The sequence below is a fragment of the Takifugu rubripes genome, chromosome 6 (genome assembly GCF_901000725.2).
Source record: "Takifugu rubripes chromosome 6, fTakRub1.2, whole genome shotgun sequence".
In the NCBI taxonomy this organism is placed as follows: domain Eukaryota; kingdom Metazoa; phylum Chordata; class Actinopteri; order Tetraodontiformes; family Tetraodontidae; genus Takifugu; species Takifugu rubripes.
The window spans coordinates 5,168,981-5,174,610 of NC_042290.1; the positions used below are offsets into that span (position 1 = coordinate 5,168,981).

Genomic DNA, 5,630 nt, shown 5'->3' on the forward strand with positions numbered 1-5,630 from the left:
AATGCTAACACCTGACTGCAGTTGGCTTTTTCGGGGGGATTTATTAGCTCAAGGGTTCCCATACTTTTTTCCACCAGTGCAATGATGGTTGATGTCAATGAAGAAAGGGAAGTCTCAGAGGTTTTATTTGTGTTTTTGTTATTTTAGGCACTTTATATCTGTCAAAAACCTCAACTTAGATGAAGGTCAGAACTCATTTGATGACAAATCAGTGCAGGAAACCATGAAATTCCGGTTCACACAGTTTTTCTTGCCACTGGAAACTAATTCAGTCCAGACTGACCATTCCTCAGAATTAAAGTGTCGCTCCGTCGTCTGCTGTCACCTCAGTGATACCTTGATATTTTCCTGTAGTGGATCAGTCCAGACGGTGCTCGCTGTCTCTCGCTGTCAGCACTGAGGGGCCGGCCGATGCGGGCCGGGCCTGCGCGCCGTAATTCCAAACATGTGCTCGCATTCCCGAGTTGCCGCTTTCTTCCAGGAGCAGATGGAGGTGACGCTGGCCAGAGCTGCAACATTTGGAATGCCGTCAGTTTCCACTGGTCCACATCAGCTACTTCAGTAATACAGCCACTTCCACCAGTGTGTTTCCCAAAAAAATCTGATCCTGGAAGGGGGGTGGGGGGGTGCAGCTGCTCCCGTCTTCAGAGAAGAATGAAGAGATTCTGGAACACTGCAGATTTTTATATAACAAAGTTCCTAACTAATAAAATAATGGGGAAGAAAAGATGCCAACAGTTGGGATTTGTGAAGGGAGCTGGATAAAAAAGACAATATGAGGAGACGGTGTGAGGGGGCAGCGCCGTTGTTTCTCCATAGGCTGGGAAAACTGGGGGATAAACAGCTCTTCACTTCCAGAAGAAGAGATTGTCATGACGACTACCAGCTGCCGCACGGCGACAGCTCCGAGATTGGAAATATGATTGGCTAATCCTGCAGGATGAGATGAAATACGGCAGCGTTGTGAAGACCAAGGTAAACTTTGTTGAGGACGGGGAGTTAATTGAAGTGTCACTCCAGTCCCGATTTGAATGACGCCTCGGACAAATGAGAGCCGCTGCTGGTTCCTCCCTCACTCCGCTGCTCTGCATAAATCGCCGCTCGGAGGTCACCGACTCAGGAAGCAGCATCTGGCCAGTTAGTTCACACCAATATCTTAGTCACTGTCAGCCATTAAATAGTTGCTGGGTTTTATCTGCCGTCAGCAGTCTTGACTGACATGCACATTAGCTCCTTTCTCCCGAGGCTCGGGAAACACATATTTTTCACAACTTTCATCCTCCCATTCACATTGCCGGCGAGGTGGAGGTGTCTTTGTTGCATACTAATTGCGAGTGGCTCACCTCTGAGAGCAAGACATCCGTGCAATATGCAGACAATTTATTCACTGTCTGTCGCAATAAAAAAAAAAAGTCAGCCATGACAGGTGAATGGCTGAAATTCCCTGTCAGCAGTGGAAAACTGGGAGTTGATGCCGTGTCTCTGGTCCCCATCGAAGGACCGATGCGGTTTTGTCTTGAAGGATGTCCCTTCCTAGCTGGTTGGTTGCTATTTTGGCGGCTGTGCGCAGTGTTTGTGCATCTGTGCGTGATGGTGAGGATGTTATGAGTAATGCTGTGATGTATTTAAGCCAGCGGATGCATGAGTGGCACTAGAGGACAGAGGAAACGGCAAAGTCACAAATCTGCACACGGAGGGAAACCTGGTTTTATTGTCCAGTTCTTAAGGTTCCAGTCGGAGGAAGATCACATATTTGCCACTTCACGGCAGAACCTGGGGCATTTCCATGCTGTGAGGGATGCCAACCACAACCTTCTCCCTGGTTCTTCTGCTCATGTCTTACTTCGATTCCTTTTATCCTCAGTTTTTCTTCTGTCCCAGTTTTGCCAAATGGTGCACTTCTGGAATACAGGAGCAAAAGTCTAATTTTCCTTTCAGGTCATCAAGATTTCCTTCTTGTGAATGTGACTCAAACGTGTGAATTGATGCCTCAAAATAGGGAGGAAGGCTCCAGCGGAAGGAGAGGGCAGGGCTCTTCCACGAAATATCCAATAATCTCATGAACATCAATTATTTTTAATGGCTAAATTCAGTACCGCAAACCACCCTGGTTGAATTGGCCCATTTATTTTTTGCTTTTGTGGAGCATTTGATTAAATCCTGTACGACCAACATCTTGTCATCTCTTTCCAGACACCCACGAGTTAATTTCAATCCAATTTTACAGAGAAAGGGGGGAAGAATTCTTCTAATCAAGAGTATCATCTGGGACGAGAGTACCCTTTTAAGTCTTGGAGACAAACCTCAACCGGGCCCCTGAAAGGAACCGAACAGAGGGAAGTCTTGTGTGTTTTCCATCCAAGCAATGAACAGAAAAGAGGAAAGAAGCGCTGCTCAGCTCCAAACATAACAGGTGAGGCTGCAGGTGAGACTTTCCGGATTATTCAAGAGCCGTTGGTGAGGATGCACTCAAACAGACGTGAGGGGCCGAGTCGTCAGAGCAGCTGGGGGAGTCGAGTTCAGATGAATATTAATGTGCAGCGGAGACGTTACAGCGCTACGCATATCAGGTGGGATCTTAATCTATTACAGCACCAAGTGGCGAAGAATAAGAACCTAAACTGTCCTCTCGGTGTCGCTGGGCGGTGATGTGTGTGGCAGTGGGGGGGGCTCCGACAAAGGAATCTGCCCATCAATAAGCAGCTTGGGCCTGCGCCACCAGGATGGCAAAAAAAGAAAATACATCTGGACCTCAGTTTAGCGTGTGTGCCAGTGTGTGTGAGCTGCCCCGGGGATTAAACCCAGACATGGACTCATCTAATCACTGGTGGCCTGAATGGAGAGAGAAAATCCCCCGCTCGGGAGGCGAGTGAACAGACAGAGGTGCGAGGAGGTAATTCGTGAACACTGTGCGCGAAGCAGCAAAAAAAAAAAGTTTATTAGATTGCGCGCCGGCCCGGCTCATGTGGCATTTCACGCCACATCTGTGAAATTAGACAAAGCGTGCGCGAGATAGAGCAGGTCTGTGATTGAAGTCTGTGCAGACGGTGGCCAGACGCACCTGGGTTCCCCCGTTCATCCGAATTCAGACGTTAACCCTGAATATAAGGCACCAGAACACCCGACACGTGATCACATCTGGGCTTTACCACGCCACAGTGAGCTAAAGGGGACGTCTATGATCTCCTGAGACAGACCCACCTACACCCCAAAGGTCCTCAGCTTATTTACGCTCAAACAACCCAATGTTAGCGTGGAGTCGAGCCGCAGTGTCACGGTTGGCACGCGCCAATTAGCGGTCGGATCAAACGCGTCGTCAAATGGTGGTTTTCACTCCCACTGGGCCCATGCGGCTGTCCAAAAAACAATTTAAATCCTGTTCTTTGTGCCGGGAAAATGGCATCTATCCTTGTCAGATCAATAACGTCGTCGTGACACCCTGTGAGCAGTTTCTTTGAGCTGGGGCGGATTAAACGCTGGCAGACATCTAGTCTGGCTTCATCTGAGGAGCTGCAGAGATTCAGGTGCTGCAACAGTGCAGCATTCCCACAGCGTTGGTCCGGGGAAAGCCGTTGCCCGTCGGCGCACCTGCCGCGGCCCCGCCGTCGCCTGAAACAGAGGCTCCTGCTGTCTGGACATCCAAAATTAATTAAGGTAAACCTTTTTTGAAGGGCTTAAGACACTTGTTTGAGTCTACATGTCATCCAGGGTGGCGAGGCGGGCTGGGGCTACCGCTGGCTAACGAGGAGAAACCTGAACCCAGCAGGCACTTTTACCTGGTGATAGCGCTCAGCGTTTGGAATTAAAACCAATTATGGCTCCTCCTTCCAACGTGTAACGCGCACGCCTGTCCCTCGCCACCGGCGAGGATGCACCCGCGTGACCGACCGCCTCGGGCGGGGAGAAATCTTGCCACCGACCTCTCCTGGGCCTCTCTCCCCCTCCCGCCTTTAATATTTCATAACCTGCTCCTATATCTGTTTATTGATAATCAGGCCTCCGCTAGAACTGGGGAAGCCTGAATCTTTCATGCTGGGTGATTTTCCCCACTGGTCTCCACTCATTCTGATAATTCCGCAATTCCAGTAAGTAAATTGAATTATTAAAAATGATGGAAAAATGAAACTGAATGAGTTAGGTGGAGGGAGCGACAGCCTTGTAATTCCACAGGACTCTAATCTTTTATTTCTGAAATGTTTAATATCCAAATAAATATTTCAGCCTCAGAAAGGGATTTAGAGGAATAAAGAGCATCGCCGATAAGCGAGTGAGAGCAACGGCGCCAGCAGTTGTCAGCAGTTATTCCACCACATGACTCAGCTCTGCATCCCCATCTAACCTGGTGCTGCTCTGCCCCCACCTGCAGCTGGAGTGTTACCTCCATTCTCACAGTTTGATGCGTTTTCCTCTCAGTGGTTCAGAGACTCGGGCGTAATTGCTGCCGACCTTCTGTTGGTCCCTCCTGCACTCCAAACCCTTTCTGGACCAGACATGATGCTTTTAAGGGGCGGCTGACATTGAACCGGACTGATTGGGGTTCACCGACTGAGTGTGGCGGCGGGCTGCAGCATTTGCAAGGCTTATGACTTCTGTTGAGGCTGGAGCTCCACGTCGCCTTGCCTCCTCAGAGGTGGAGAGAGAAGAAGAGGGGAGGGGTGGGGAAGAAAGAAAAAGGCCCTTGATCACCTGAAGTGAGTCACCTTGCAAATATATGAATAGCAAATGCAAGAAAAGTAATCTGGTGGTGCAACGCTACATCCTCCTATTTGCATACCTTCCAGCCCCTGAAGCTTCTGCATTTCAGAAGCAGCTGAACTCCACATATATTAGCTTCCTTTATCCTAAAAGTGTCTATCATTTTTCCCCATCTCACCTTTCCTTTGTCTCCTGTCCATCTTCTCCCGTCCTCTTCCTGCCTATTGTTCCCCAGCCTCCTCACTCACCCCGTTCCCCCTCTGTCTCTCACACAGTCCCCCCACCCCCCCTTTCCCCCCGCAGGAGGCTTCACAGGGAAGCAGCCGGAACACAAATGACAATTTTTTTCTCTCTCTGCCTCCGTCCACTGCTGTCCTGCTGCTGGAGACCCTCCCCAGCCACCATCCACCCGCCCACCCACCTCTTCATCCGACCACATTGATATTCAAATCTGCCCGGTTTGCATTTGCCAATAGCAACGAAGCTCCCGGAGAACCGTCCTCAGGGCTAATCTACAGCGCTGAAATGATCCATCAGCTGGGCGCCGTGACCGTCTGTGCAGGCCATACATCAATAACAATGCTGAGGGTCATAAACAGACTATAATACACTTTCAACTGTGTAAAAATTGAGCGAGAAACAAGTCTGCATCCTCGGAGCCGCTGCTAAGATGCTAAAGCTAGCGCGTGGGCCTCGGTTTACCTGAACACACACGTGACAGCAGGTGTTCAAACACTGATGATGGCATTTTCAGGGAGTTTCTAAAGTTCTCTGATGTACCACCACTGAGAGAAGGAGAACCTGATGTACACCCCGTCCTGTTTTGTACAGCGTTTAAAAAGGGAGCGCTGGTGTATCGTTACCATGGGAAACACCTGTTGCCTGTTTTGGGTCTGGGGACAACATCATTAGTGGTGAAGCAACTCTTTTGCCGG

At 49.6% G+C, this 5,630-nt stretch overlaps 1 long non-coding RNA gene across 1 annotated transcript in view; it reads left to right on the plus strand.

The window, feature by feature from the left end:
* LOC105416532 (uncharacterized) overlaps positions 1-3,648 on the plus strand; it is a 14,509-nt gene extending 10,861 nt beyond the window's left edge. Inside the window, exon 4 of the long non-coding RNA XR_964580.2 lies at positions 2,228-3,648. This is a non-coding gene — a long non-coding RNA (uncharacterized lncRNA). The remainder of the gene's footprint in view (positions 1-2,227) is intronic.
* The last annotated feature ends 1,982 nt before the right edge of the window (positions 3,649-5,630 follow it).